General features: G+C 43.8%; 1 protein-coding gene across 2 annotated transcripts in view; it reads left to right on the forward strand.

The window, feature by feature from the left end:
- The first annotated feature begins 13,621 nt into the window (after positions 1–13,621).
- LOC124788320 (cationic amino acid transporter 4) overlaps positions 13,622–14,908 on the forward strand; it is a 265,804-nt gene continuing 264,517 nt past the window's right edge. Inside the window, exon 1 of one of the 2 annotated variants that reach the window (XM_047255559.1) lies at positions 13,622–13,707. The gene's annotated coding sequence lies outside the window, so the exon portion shown is untranslated. The remainder of the gene's footprint in view (positions 13,708–14,908) is intronic. The other variant, XM_047255558.1, reaches the window with a different exon arrangement.

The raw sequence follows: 14,908 nt of genomic DNA on the forward strand, positions 1-14,908 counted from the left end.
CCAAATGGGTTGACAGTCGAATTTTATCACGAATTTGCAGATCTAATCATGTCCCAATCGTTGCTGATGTATAATGAACTATTCCGCCCTGACACGACGCCCCGTCGCAATTCATGGCGGGAATATTTATACCAGTCCCGAAAGCGGCAGGGAGTGACAGCTCCCACCAATTTTGACCGCTTACAATGCTCAATACGGACTACAAAATCCCTGTGCGAATGTTGACGGAAAGCCTCAAGACTGTAATTTCCAAGACATCACCATCAGATCAAGTTTGTCTAAGAGTTCAGAGCAACATCCACTCTGTTCTTGGTGAGTACCGTGATATCGTTCCCCTGGTGGAAGCATGTCGCATGCGAGCCGGCCTTCATATCAGTGGATTTTGATCATGCCTTTGACAGGATCAACCATGATTTCCTTGGCTCAGCCATGCACGCATGGTGATACCCCAGACTTCATTACAGTCCTCATGCGCCTCGTTCACGACGCTCCTTCGATGGTGAGAGCTAATGGCAGGGAAGTAGCCATGATTCCTGTTTACGGCTCAGTTAGCCAAGTATGTCGTTTGTCGATAGTACTGTTGCAATAACACTCGAACCACTGATGCAGACTCTTCGACGGACCCTTACAGGCATCCGGCTCCGTGTTAGTTCCTTCACGAGTTGTGCATATGTCGACGACTTGATGACACTCTTCCGATCGGAGAACGAAGTACATAAGGTGATTGCTCCTCTCACTACATATGGCGTGGCGGCGGGTAGCAGGGTCAATACAAATAAAGCCAAGATTACGCACATCGGTCGCGGGCCGGACGCTCTGCACAGTGCGTATACGACGGTGGACATTACGCGATACTTACTGGTTTTGTTCACCCGACCACTACGGCAATCAGCGGCGGTGAGCTACCAGCGCCTGCTCCAGCACGTCCGATTGCGCATACGCAACAGTTCGCTACGAACGCTCGACCTGCTCCAAAGATGGAATGTACTAATGTTCATCGTGCCTCATGACTGCAACATCTGGTACAGGTATTGCCAATGCCACATGGTACTCCTGACAAGTTAAGGGCGGCTTTTGGATGCCTTATTGGCCGAGGGATGCTGTTTAAGGTCAAATAGGCAACTTCAACTCTCCAGCAACATTCTGGAGGACTTAATCTCACGAATGTGCGTAACAAAACTTTCGCTCTATACCTGCAAGCGACGGTACGGACCTGGAACAGACGGAAACTCGCCATCAGGTCGGCGATCCTGGACGTTCTTCTTCCTCCGTCCGTTGAACCGCCGATGGCGGTAGGCACAATATCACCTTCTTCTTCCCAAAACGCGCGATTCTTCATTGATTTTAGTCATGTCCAGTTACAAACGATTCCCATCACCCGTGAGATATATCGATACTTGAGGCGTCATCATGGCTACAATGTTATCGAACTTAAATACCTAACGAGGGATTGGCGACAGATTTGCCGAGCTGTCCATACGCCTCTCCTCCCCAGGGCAGCGAGATCTTCTTGGTACACATTTATCAGCTGCAAGAGTGTCACTCGCCTACGACTGTACGATATTCACATGGTGGATTTCCCACTCTGCCTTATATGCGGCAAGCAGGACACCGACGAACATTGTCTGCAGTGTGGTGAGAGGAAGGATGTTTGGCCACTGATGTAACGAATCGGGGCACTCGAACGCACCGACGACTCCGCGATCACGACGGAAGATTTATTCTTCCCAGGCGCGGCCTTTTTCCCTTCACAGGAAACGTCGGCAATCCGCTGGACTGCAAGAAACGCATCGCACTACGTACTCTCACGGACCAAGATATCCGGCATGGTTTATAGGCTCTATCTATTAGCCGCGCGGGGTAGCCGAGAGGTCCGAGGCGCCTTGTCACGGTCCGCTCTGCTCCCCCGGTCGGAGGTTCGAGTTCTCCCTCGGGCATGGATGCGTGTGTTGTCCTTAGAGTAAGTTAAAGTTAGATTAAGTAGTGTGTAAGCTTAGGGACCGATGACCTCAGCAGTTTGGTCCAATAAGACTTACCACAAATTTCCAAATTTCTATCAACTAAAATAGCATGAGATCATCCGACGTCGCTCTAAATATAAAACGCACTTTGCGAACTTTCTAGGCAACATGTTTCATGACCCTCAGGAGCGGTAGGGAGTTCCAGGTTTGCGCAGTTTCACAGGCTAGGATATTCCTCCTAGTGGAGTGACGTGGATGTCACTCCGGCCCTATTTTTCTTTCTTTTCTTTTTAAGATCTGATTGGTTTTCCTTTTTTTCCTAGGATATAAAAATTAAAATTAAAATAAATAACTAAAAAAGAATTTAAATGAAGGTGCAATGTTTCCTTCCCGCTGCCTCTTCTCCCTTATCCTGTCAGCAGACGAGGACATCGTGGCCAGGCCTCCAAGCACATCTGCCCACTCGCCCCCCGCCCCCCGCCCCCCCCCCCCGAGCTATTCCCCCCCACCCCCTCCCTAAAACAAGGTTAGTGTCGCTGCTTGTTAATTTTGCGCCCCGTGTACGAAACCCGATTACTGTTTTTGTTTTATTTTATTTTATTGTTTTCATGTATCTACTCATGTCCCTGGAAGGTTACTTCATGAATGTTTCTTATTAAATTAGAGAATATATTAACTGTGAAATTGAAACTGAATTTCTCATTAAGTACCGCATATTTATTGTATAATACACTATGTGATCAAAAGTATCCGGACACCTGGCTGAAAAGACAAGTTCGTGGCGCCCTCCATCGGAAATGCTAGAATTCAATATGATGTTGGCCCACCCTTAGCCTTGATGACAGCTTCCACTCTCGCAGGCAAACGTTCAATAAGGTGCTGGAAGGTTCTTGGGGAATGGCAGCCCATTCTTCACGGAGTGCTGCACTGGGGAGAGGTATCCATGTCGGTCGATGAGGCCTGACGTGAAGTCGGCGTTCCAAAACATCCCAAAGGTGTTCTACAGAAATTCAGGCCAGGACTCTGTGCAGGCCAGTCCATTACAGGGATGTTATTGTCGTGTAACCAATCCGCCACAGGCCGTTCATTACGAAGGTGGTCGATCTTGAAGAAAGATGCAATCGCCATCCCCAAATTGCTCTTCAATAGTGGGAAGCAACAAGGTGCTTAAAACATCAATGTAGGCCTGCGCTGTGATAATGCCACGCAAAACAACAAGGGGTGCAAGCCCAACTCCACGAATAACACGACCACACCGTAACACCATCGCCTCCGAATTTCACTGTTGGCACTACACAAGCTGGCAGATGACGTTCACCGGGCATTCGTCATAGCCTCACCCTACCATCGTATCGCCACATTGTGTACCGTGATTCGTCACTCCAAACAACGTTTTCCCACTGTTCAATCTTCTAATGTTTATGCTCCTTACACCAAGCGATGCGTCGTTTGGCATTCACCGGCGTGATGTCTGGCTTATGAGCAGTCGCTCGACCATGAAATCCAAGTTTTCACACCTCCCGCCTAACTGTCAAAGTACTTGCAGTGGATCCTGGTGCAGCTTTGGAATTCCTGTATGATGGTCTGGATAGATGTCTGCCTATTACACATTACGACCCAGTTCAACTGTCAACGGTCTCTGTCGGTCAACAGACGAGGTCGGCTTGTACGCTTTTGTGCTGTACGTGTCCTTCCACGTTTCCACTTCACTATCACATCGGAAACAGGAGACCTAGGGATGTTTCGGAGTGTGGAAATCTCGCGTACAGACGTATGACACAAGTGACACCAAATCACCTGACCACGTTCGAAGTCCGTGAGTTCCGCGGAACGCCCCATTCTGCTCTCTCACAATGTCTAACGACTACTGAGATCGCTAATATGGAGTAACTGGTAGTAGGTGGCAGCACAATGCACCTAATACGACAACGTATGTTTTCGGGGGTGTCCGGATACTTCTGATCACATAGTGTATATATGTGTATGGTATGTTGATGCGTTACAATCTTTTTAAATTCCCGTATTCTGATATTTCATTCTAGTTTCAATTCTTAAATTAATTCTTACATTTTATTCATATACTCCTCAGAACGATTCGATGCGCTCCCTTGGGTGATACTGATCGTAGAAACATTCGAAACACAGATATTCCGAACACCAGTTGCATCGCGAGAAGGCAGGTTTGTCACAGTGAAATTTCTTCGTATAAATCTCATTCGGTAAAGTAATGTCGTTAACTTAGGTGAAGATTTCGGGCATTGGCAATAATTTCGCGCAAACCATGCATAATAGATCACTTTTTCTAAAACGGGCCTTGCAGTTGGTTATGAATCAACATACTATACAGGAATTTCGGCCAAAACAGTTTGAAATGGCTTTCTTATTGTTTTTTCTTGAGTCATTGATGCGACATACAGTTAATAGACCAATAAGGACAACGTTGTATCAATATACACTGGAAAACATTTGTTTAGTAATCTAATGTTTGCACCTGTTACAGTCCTTCAAAGTAGTCGCCAGTGTTGTGTGGAAACCGTTACCAGTGATGTGAAAGGCGTAGTATACCGTTAGCAGAGCTTGTTCTGTTGATGGTGCGAATGGAGCGGTCTAATGCCTGTCGAATCTCTGGAACAGTTCTGAAGCGAATGCCACGAAGTGATACCTTCATCTTCGGAATCAAATCAAAATCACAAGTAGTTAAGTCCGAGGAATATGGTGGATTGTACAATATTTCCCACTCCCATCGACCGAAAAGAGCAGCCAAAGCTTGCGCTTAAGGCGCCCGAACATTGTCGCGCAAAATGATGGGTGGGTTGCGCAGGAAGTGTCGCCGCTTCTTTCGCAAAGCTGGTCGCAGGTGATGCTCCAAAAACGAACAGTAATACTGTGCATTGACGGTCTGCCGAGGAGGAACGTAATGCGTTCGATAACATCACAGTTATCCACGAGAATTACCATGACTTTATACCGCTCCATTCGCACCATCAACAGAACAGGCTCTGGTAACGCTATATTAATCCTTCCACATCGCTAGCAACGAGTTCTACACAGCACAGTAACAGGTGCAAACATGTAACTCTTTTGTATAGTTGTGTATTTTTCTTTCTGCGTATTTTTAGATGCTTTGGTATAACTTTTTTATTTGTTTTCTGAAATTTCTCCAGTTATATTTAAAATAATGTGTAATAAAACAATCTTATTTTATTAATTCATAAAACCCATACCTCGTAGTTTCAAGTAACATTTGTAATCACAACGTATAATCTGAATTTTATAATAAAATTTTGGGCACCTATGTATCGAAATATCGACATGTGTCATTCGATTAATCATCGATAACGATATTTAGTACTGCGTTGTCCTTTATATCAAACACTGATATTTATAATTCAATGTCCCATCCAAAGTTTGAAGTGGAACAACGTTGCAACAATCTATCCTGAGTTGGTCTAAGTGTACAATAATAATGCACCATCAAATGAGCTAGCGATTAGGTGGCACAGACTGGTATGTCACAAACGAGGTGATCCCGGATAAAATGAAAATTAAGGTTGAAAAACTGTCGTAGGCTACAGTAGATAGTAAAACTGCCCCTTCCCTTGGGCCGTTGATTCCCACATCATTTCGCGCTCGAAAACGTCAGTTCACACCACAATGAGCAACAGAAAGACGTTGTACACTGCTGCCACCCGCAGAGCGTTTCAACTCTACTGTAAGGACATCGCGAGGTTGCATGAACATCATCTGACTCTTTTTATGTGTAGTGCGACAGCAAATTTTGTTGCAATGTACAGTGTGGAACCACTACAGACCGTTGAATACCATTCGACGAAATCTGAACGTGATCCGAAGCAGGAAGGGTTTCTTATGCTTTTTCATCCCTTTTTTCCGCATCCTTTTGTAGCGTGGTCACGGGGGTTGTAACATGCGCATGAGGAAAAGGGTAAAGAGTCCCGCTAAGACCCCTAACTTTGGCAACACGCTCGGTGCCATCCAAGTTCCTTAGTTGAGCACATTAAAAATGTACCTGTCAGAAACTACGACACACATTCAGTCTTGCGGCTGCTCTAGCGGTTCGATGAAAGTTCATATGTAAAGTACTCAACTAACGTGTATGGGCGGCACCGAGGGTGTTGCTCAACTGAGGGGTCTTATAGCGACCCTTTGCCGTTTTATTATCACACAACAGCAGCAAAAACGTTGCGGCAGTTTCAGGCGATTCCAGTTGAATTATTTAACTGCCTATTCCACAAGAACAGGCGTTGGCTGTTTTCCTGTAACTCGGAGTCAAACGAGCAAAGCAAGCAGAGAAAATATAGGGATTCACCATCGCTACAAAAGGCGTAGACTCAGTCGTCATCAAACAATTTGGTTTTGTTTTCTTTTTTGGGGGAGGGAGGAGGGGGGGCTGGGGCTGCCACGATGCGGTTCTAACAGGTTATGGACGCAAAGGGCAAAAGGTCACAAGAGCCTACAAGAGCCTTGTATCGAAATCTCCTAACGAGGCTGCGGGTGGCTGCCAAGATGGAGCGCCGCGGGAAGCTGTCAACGGGACTGTTTCCGCTCTACGACAAAGTCCCAGCTCGGTCTATTTATTTATTTCTTGTTCTGGTGATCAATGTTGTGACACTATCACAGGAATTGGAATGTGTCAGAAATCTATGGTAGCACATAAAAAGAAAACAAAATGATTTCATATTACAGTAAACAGTAACTTAGGTTCTACTACACCAAATCAAATTTGAAAGATAAATAAATATTGCAAAGTAATAAGTGTTACAGAAAATAAATATTGCCAAATGTTGGTTTACAATATAGAATAGTCAGGATTACAAATGTAGATTTGGGCATATATTTGCAGTTAACAATACAAGAAATTCTAAACACTTTAGTTCAGGAACTCTTCTATCGTATAAAATGATCCTTGTAATAGGTACCAGAGCTCATCTTCTACCAAACACTTAATTCTTGGAAGGAGGACATTTTTAAATCTTACTGCCAGTGAAATGGACTCCTGTACCATACTTAGATATGCCTGTTCATAGTGGATGTTTTCTTCCCGTCTCATGACTATGATACTCACTATTCAGTTTAAAATTGAATTTTTGTTTCCTTATTAAGCACATCAAAGAGATTATATATTTCGCAGTGGATGTAAGAATTCCTAGTTTCTTAAAAAGATTCCTGCATGTGGCTCTAGGATGGACTCCAAAGTGATACTTATGGATCTTTTTTATGCACACAGTACTTTTTTAGCCAGTGACTGATTTCCCCAAAATATAATTCCATATGTCATGACGGCGTGAAAATAACCATAATAGGCTGACTTCATGTTTCCATAGTTCTGTAAGAAGAAACAATGCGTAATACATAAGTTGCCGAACTCAATCTTTTGCATAGATCCAGGATGTAGATTGAACAGTTCAGTTTGCTGTCAATATGCAAGCCTAGGTATTTTGGGTATCTACCCTGGTTGTCACCTGATCACCTATTTTTTAACTATTTCTTCATCTTTGAATGTTGTGTGGAACTGAATGTAGCTTGTTTTAGTGTAATTTACTGTAATTTAGAGAAAGGCCATTAATGTTAAAACAGTTTACTGTTTCACTTAAAACCTTTTTTGCTGTTTCCTCAAGTTTATCTTCTGAATTATCAATAAACAGTGTAGTGTCATCAGCAAAAATGACGAATCTACAATATTCCATACAGAAAGGCAGATCATTCATAAAGATAATAAGAAGTAGGGGCTCCAGAACTGAGCCTTGAGGCACTCCACATGTAATGGTACCCCATTCTGAAGATATTGGTACTCCATTTTCACTATCCACTACAACTTTGTGTTTCCTGTCTAACAGGTACAAATCAAGCCATTTCCCTGATGAACCACTTATATCGAGATGTGCAGTTTTTTGTAAAAGATTCTGGTGACTGACATAGTCAAACACTTTTGTTAATAGATTCCAATACTTTGTCACTAAATGCAAATATTGCCCCTTCTGTTGACAAACCTTTCTGAAATCCAGACTGACTTTTGCTGAGGATATTTTGATCCCTGAGATGCTTAACTATCCTGGCATGCATTAGTTTCTCTAAAACCATTGAAAAACTTGTCAGTAGTGATATTGACCGATAGTTAGCAGCATCCATCTTATTTGTCTTCTTATACAGCAGTTTTACGGCTGCATACTTAAGCCTCTCAGGAACTATTCCTTGCTTAAGTGATGCATCAAAAATGTGGCAAAGGACTTTACTTACATGGCTGCAGCAATATTTTCATAATTTGTTAGGAATCTTGACAATTCCAGTAGAGTTTTTACTTTTCAGGGATTTAATAACTCTTTCAATTTCTTGAATAGTGACTGTTATTACCTTCATGTGTTGTACTGAGCTAGGTACTCTGGCTTTCAAAAGATTGACGGCTTGGTTCATGGATCCTTGTAAACCTATTTTTTCTGTTACTGTTAAAATGTTTGTTTAATGTGTCTGCAACTACTTTTGTATTGCTAACAAGATGACCCTCACTTTCTATTTGGATATTTTCACAACAAATTGCGTTTTTACTTGTTTCCTTCTTTACAAAATTCCAAATAGTTTTTACTTTGTTGCTCTAGTAATCAATTTCTGCCATCAAGCACATATACTTTGCTGCTTGTACAGTCTTATTCAGAACTTTATTTTAGAGATTCTAGTGCATTCTCCTACTGGGATCATTTGATATCTTGGCTGCTTCTTCTTTTACAAGAAATTGTGATGGCTTTATTAATCCAAGGCTTGTTTCCAGATTTCAACAGGTTTTCTCTCACTGACTTTTTTGGAAAAGTTTCTTCAGAAAGACTTGTAACTTCATTGATAAATATATTAAATTTTGAGTTAACATCAATTGCAACATGTACAGGAGACCAGTCTAGCTGTAATTGCTGATCAAAGCTTTCAGTGGTGTGTTCATTTATAATCCTAAAGTTTTTCCAAATGAAAGTTTCTTTCCTTTGTACATTTATTTGGTTTAGAGTGAGGAATTGTCCTTCATAATCAGAGAGGTCATTTATAATATTTTTCACTGTTGAATTATTGCACTACCCTAATCTACAAATACATTATTTATTAAAGTGCTAGAACCGGCTGTTACTCTAGTTGGAGTGTCCGCCACTGGTGCTAAGCTGTAGCAGTACATCTGGTGTTCAAAGTCCGTTTTGTTTCTATTTTCTTTTAAAAACTCCACATTGAAGCCACCCATAACAATGGTTGATTTAGTTTTCCTACATAAGTGGAACAGAAATGATTCCATTTTCAAAAACAAGGAACACGTTTGCTTTATTTTAATGTTAGTTTTTCGACTTTCTTTATTGACACACAAGTGATACATTAGATTATATCTGTGTGGTAAAGTTTCAACTATTGTATTTTGTTGTTTATTGCGTTCCCTAAACTGTTTTAGTTCCATTAGGCAGTTATTTGCTTCGTTTTTTTGCAATATCATTTGCACCCGCTACACAAACGACATAGTCACTTCTCCCGAAATTTTATCGTGTAAGTCGACACCAATAGTGTTTTTCGTTGTTGCTCCTGGCTTCACAATACCTGTTGCGTCGTATTTCATGTTTTCTTCGAAAAGTCTCCTCATGTTTTTGCGTGACTGCCCGTTAAAAATAATACACTACTTCCGCGTTTGCAGTGTTGTACGGTTTTGTTGATATTGCCTTTCTCATTCGTCCCATTACTACGTGCAAAAGATGGCATGCTCAATTTCTCACCGTCACTGTTTGCCTTAATGCTGAACTCGGAGCCTGTATCACCATTCTGTTGATAAGGTTTGTTCAAAAGTTCATGTTCCCTTACCGATGTTAGGCGTAAATCCACCTCTTCACTCACAGAAAGAACATGAAATTTGTTTTTAACCGCCAACTGGTGTTCTCACTCCCTGGCGATGTTTTCGTCTTTAAATTTCTGTTTTTATACGGTATTTTTGTCCACTCGTTAGTTTTCTTGCGGAAGAGTAATGGACTTTTGTATGACTAATGGCTCATGTATTTCTTTTCGAAGTTTAGACATCTCGCCACTTAATACACTGATGATTTGCTGAAGGCTAGAAATACGCTCATTCAGCTTCATAATTTAGTCCCTACAGTTTACACACACTGTATTTTTACCGACATTATTTTCGATTTTCGCAAGAAGACTACTCACTTGTACACACAATGTCTCCGCCATCCTCTGCACACTTGCTGATTTTTAGGGAATTAAATTTCGCCTCCCCCAGTGTTTTCCTGACATGGGGACCAACGACTTCTTCGTCTTTCCTCAATAAAGAAACCATTGCGTGGGAGATGATTTTCGAGATGAAATATTTCGTGAATGCCACAATGCAGTCCTACCAGAGGAAGGCCTCCCATAAGTCATCCATCGTTCGAATAAATGTTCCAACTGAATAGCGTGTACCAGGTGTAGAAGTGTGAAATAGGAATTTCCCTATAGACGGTGCAAGCCGTCAGTGTAGGGTCCGTGAGGCGGTGTCTGCAGCGCAGTCTGCTTCCTGTAACTGGTGACGAATGTCAACACACAGTAACCCAAGTTCCATACATCGGTATCTGTTTCAAACCCATAAACATGTCAAATTTTGTGTCTACGTACTACGATTTGCCGGCACTATTGGTTATCTGTTATCGTTCGAAGGAAACTGCTGCAGAATCGCACCGAATGCTTGTCGAAGCTTTCAGCGAACATGCTCTTGGGAAAACACAGTGTTTCGAGTGGTTCAAAAAATACGAACGTGTTGATTTTTAACGTGAGAAACGACGAGCGTCGGAAACCACCGAAAAAGTTCGAAGCCAACGAATTGCAGGCCTTATTGGATGAATATGATGCTCAAACTCAACAGGAACTCGCGGAACAATAGAACGTGACGCAGAAAGCCGTTTCTCTTCGGTTGAAAGCAATGAGAAATGTGCAGAATGTGGCAAAATAGTGTTACGCATGAACTGAATGGAAGACAGCAAACAAATCGAAAGACCTCTTGTGAAATTCTGCTCGACAGATACAAAAGAAGGTCGTTTCTCCATCGAATAGTGATAGTTGATGAAAAATGGATTTATTTTGAGAATACTAAGCGTCGTAAATCATGGATGAATCCAGGCAAACCATCGACATCCACTGCAAGACCAAATTGCTTTGGAAAGAAGACAATGCTCTGTGTTTGGTGAGATCAGAAGGGTGTCGTCTATTATGAGCTGCTAAAACCTGGTGAAACCGATAACTGATCGCTAACGACGGCAAAGGATCGATTTAAATCGAACATTACGTGAAAAACGAGCGGAATATGGAAAAAGGCAGCACAAAATCGTATTGCTCCTTGATAACGCCCCATCACACACAGCAAAATGAGTCAGGGAAACGATCGAGGTGTTCAGTTGGCAAATACTGGGGCATGCGGCTTATTCTCCAGAGTTGGCTCCGTCCGATTGTCATCTATTTGCATCACTGGGACACGCTCTCACTGAACAGCGCTTCAGTTCTTACGAAAATGTACGAAAAAGGCTCGTTGAATGGTTCGCTTCAAAAGAAGCCTGTCAGAGAGGTGGGAGAAATATATAAATACACTACTGGCCATTAATATTGCTATACCAAGAAGAAATGGAGATGATAAACGGGTATTCATTGGACAAATAATTTATGTTAGAACTGACATGTGATTACATTTTCACGCAATTTTGTTGCATAGATCCTGAGAAATCAGTACCCAGAACAACCACCTCCGGCCGTAATAACGGCCTTGATACGCCTGGGCACTTAGTCAAACAGAGCTTGGATGGCGTGTACAGGTAGTACAGCTGCCCATGCAGCTTCAACACGATACCACAGTTCATCAAGAGTAGTGACTGGCGTATTGTGACGAGCCAGTTGCTCGGCCACCATTGACCAGACGTTTTCAATTGGTGAGACATCTGGAGAATGTGCTGGCCAGGGCAGCAGTCGAACATTTTCTGTATCCAGAAAGGCCCGCACAGGTCCTGCAACATGCGGTCGTGCATTGTCCTGCTGAAATGTAGGGTTTCGCAGGGATCGAATGAAGGGTAGAGCGACGGGTCGTAACAGATCTGAAATGTAACGTCCACTGTTCAAAGTGCCGTCAATGCGAACAAGAGGTGACCGAGATGTGTAACCAATGGCACCCCATACCATCACGCCAGGTGATACGCTTCCAATGTGGGTTCACCGCAATGTCGCCAAACACGGATGCGACCATCATGATGCTGTAAACAGAACCTAGATTCACCTGAAAAAATGACGTTTTGCCATTCGTGCACCCAGGTTCGTCGTCGAGTACACCATCGCAGGCGCTCCTGTCTGTGAAGCAGCGTCAAGGGTAACGGCAACCATTGTCTTCGAGCTGATAGTCCATGCTGCTGCAAACGTCGTCGAACTGTTGGTGTAGATGGTTGTTGTCTTGCAAACATCCCCATCTGTTGACTCAGGGATCGAGCTGCACGATCCATTACAGCCATGTGGATAAGATGCCTGTCATCTCGAGTGCTAGTGATACGATGCCGTTGGGATCCAGCACGAGTTCCGTATTACGCTCCTGAACCTACCGATTCCATATTCTGCTAACAGTCATTGGATCTCGACCAACGCGAACAGCAATGTCGCGATACTATAAACCGCAATCGCGATAGGCTACAATCCGACCTTTATCAAAGTCGGGAACGTGATGGTATGCATTTCTCCTCCTTACACGAGGCATCACAACAACGTTTCACCAGGCAACGCCGGTCAACTGCTGTTTATGTATGAGAAATCGGTTGGAAACTTTCCTCATGTCAGCACGTTGTAGGTGTCGCCACCGGCGCCAACCTTGTGTGAATGCTCTGAAAAGGTAATCATTTGCATATCACAGCATCTTCTTCCTGTCGGTTAAATTTCGCGTCTGTAGCACGTCATCTTCGTGGTGTAGCAATTTTAGTGGCCAGTAGTGTATAAACAGCAATGGAGATTGTTTTGAATAAAATATTGTTTACCAGTTTCAAACAACAGACGTGTAATTATTGCAACTACAAAAAAAAATGGCTCTGATCACTGTGGGACTTAACATCTGAGGTCATCAGTCCCGTAGAACTTAGAACTAGCTAAACCTAAGTAACCTAAGGACATCACACACATTCATGCCCGAGGCAGGATTCGAGTCTGCGACCGTAGCAGTCGCGCGGTTCCGGACTGAAGCGCCTAGAACCACTCGGCCACCGCGGCCGGCTATTGCAACCACTTTTCGGTTTCATACTTCTACACCTGGTATTTGGAGAAGGACTGACAGTAAGTGTCATAGTTGCAGTTTGATTTTTCGAGGTGATAATTAAAGCCTTATGAGTACCCCTTGTTATTTTGACTCTAAGGGCTTGGAAAGTCCCATGTTTCCTTGCTTTATGGAGTCCAGTGTATAGCGTGCAGAGGCTATTAATGGAGGTACAGATTCTGCCAGGGTGGGGACCGAGGGTTTCGTTGTGGTGCTCAATTTCAGGTTGCGTCAGAGGGACGTGTGGGCGTGTGTCGGGGGCGGGCAGGTGCCGCTGCCGACGGCGTGGGCGTGGGGCCGGCACGGGGCACGGGGCGCGTGCGCGGTGGCCCGGCGGCACCTGTCGTGTCCTCCGGCAGCCGGGCATCATTGATCGCGCCCAGCTGGGAGCACCCGGGCCTGCGCGCTCAGCTCAGTGCCGCCGCCTCTTCCGTAGACGCCGCACGCAGCACCAGCACCCAGGTAAGGCTGCCTTCCCTCGCACCATTTCCCTCCTCGCCGTGCGCATCTTTTCACCACCCGACGCACACTACACGCCTCCCTGTCACAACCTAGTGTAATACATAAACAATTCTTCTGATGATTCACGACTCCGAAACGAACTGCGCCATTATCCCGTTGTTCGCGCCACTAATCACTCCCAACCATTTACTGTCCACCTTCCTATATCCTTCGCAATTTTCACATTTAGAAAACGAAACGTCTGAATGACTCCCAGGGAGTGCACTCGGCACTCTGAAGTGTCCTCTAAATCGTTCACAGTCGTACCATATGGTTGCTCTCCGAGTGTCTCAGACAATGTTTTCGATCACGCCAGCTGTGACAGTTGCAATTTGTTAATCGAAACTCACAGAAAGTATTGTCGCCAGCCGAGGTTCTGTTTGTTATCTGGACTGGCACAATCGTAGAAGTTGTGGCTTTGCGATGAGGACACCTGTTGCGAGCAGCAATGTGGCAATGGACTCGCTTTAAATTTGTCGATTTAATGTTCTGGACGAGGGAGGGCCTGGGTCGCGACGTATACTCTGTCAGAAACGACACTATTTTCTACGTGACTGATATCGTTATGGGGAATATAACTCGTAATCTTACTACTTTCCTTCCACACACTTGTGTTTATTGTTTTAACTTTTTGCAATGGTTTTTGAAGCAACTACGTTTCATTATCAGGGGCTTGAGTACTGTTAATAGTCTCACATACTACCACAAGTATATCCTGTTAATGTATTGTTACATCCTCCCCCTAGTGTGGTAAATAGAGGATGTCTCTCCTATGAGTCACCAGGCGCATTTTCTCTGGTGTTTCGGCAGATATCCGCAATTTCTTTTTTTGCAACGTGTGGCAGAAGTCAGCCCAAACAGTTAAAACTTAACACGTATATAATGCGACGCCTAGCGTCGATATAAAGCACCTGTTTGTTTTGCGTTACAAGGAAAATGATTTTTAAAGTGGGATTTTAAGTGTCCATTCGACAGTTTACTACGATATTCCTTTCATCGATGTGTGTTAACAGTGCTAATAAAATACCAAGAATGACCAGTCCTGTAGCAGCGAAGGCACCGCCCTAGACTGCACTGATTGCTACCGCCATGCAGAAGCGCTGCTCAGTCGCTACTGCAGTACTGGCTATTCTTCGTGTTTTACTGTTGCCGTTAATATAAA

Source organism: Schistocerca piceifrons, chromosome 3 (assembly GCF_021461385.2).
Source record: "Schistocerca piceifrons isolate TAMUIC-IGC-003096 chromosome 3, iqSchPice1.1, whole genome shotgun sequence".
NCBI lineage: Eukaryota > Metazoa > Arthropoda > Insecta > Orthoptera > Acrididae > Schistocerca > Schistocerca piceifrons.